The following is a 523-nucleotide window of genomic DNA, read 5'->3' as shown; positions in this document are numbered from 1 at the left end:
ATTATGATCCCAAGAAAAGGCAAAAAACGAGAATGATAGTAAACTGATCCGAAAATAGAGGTTAAAAAAATAAAATAGTATAAAAAAATACCATTGGCGGACATGAGAAATTTTTAAGAATCTTTGACGGAAGTTCAAGTTGTCCCTGTAGTTAATGGGACTTTTTAACTTTGATAAATTATCCGATCATTATTAGTAACATTAGGGAGAGAAATTTTGCTATTATGCACGCTTTATACGCTTGTCTGTGTGTCTATTTATCGCCCTTTTTCATCTGACTGTAGCTTTTCACATGCTTTTGAATTTCTATCATAATTCTCTCTATAGATCTTCACGTCCCTGCTTGCCATCTTATCTACCTGCTTCTATATCTTCTTAATTAGATACATTATTCTACTGGTATATCTACCTGCTTGTCAATTTAATTTATATATCTGCTCGCATGTGGATAAAACAAACGAAGTGACTTCAGAATTTTAAAAAAAACTTTTACTTATATGTATAAGTCCAACCACCAACAACC

Source organism: Penaeus monodon, chromosome 27, assembly GCF_015228065.2.
Source record: "Penaeus monodon isolate SGIC_2016 chromosome 27, NSTDA_Pmon_1, whole genome shotgun sequence".
Lineage (NCBI taxonomy): Eukaryota > Metazoa > Arthropoda > Malacostraca > Decapoda > Penaeidae > Penaeus > Penaeus monodon.
The sequence above is the reverse complement of the archived record's forward strand: the minus strand, read 5'-3'. Positions refer to the sequence as shown.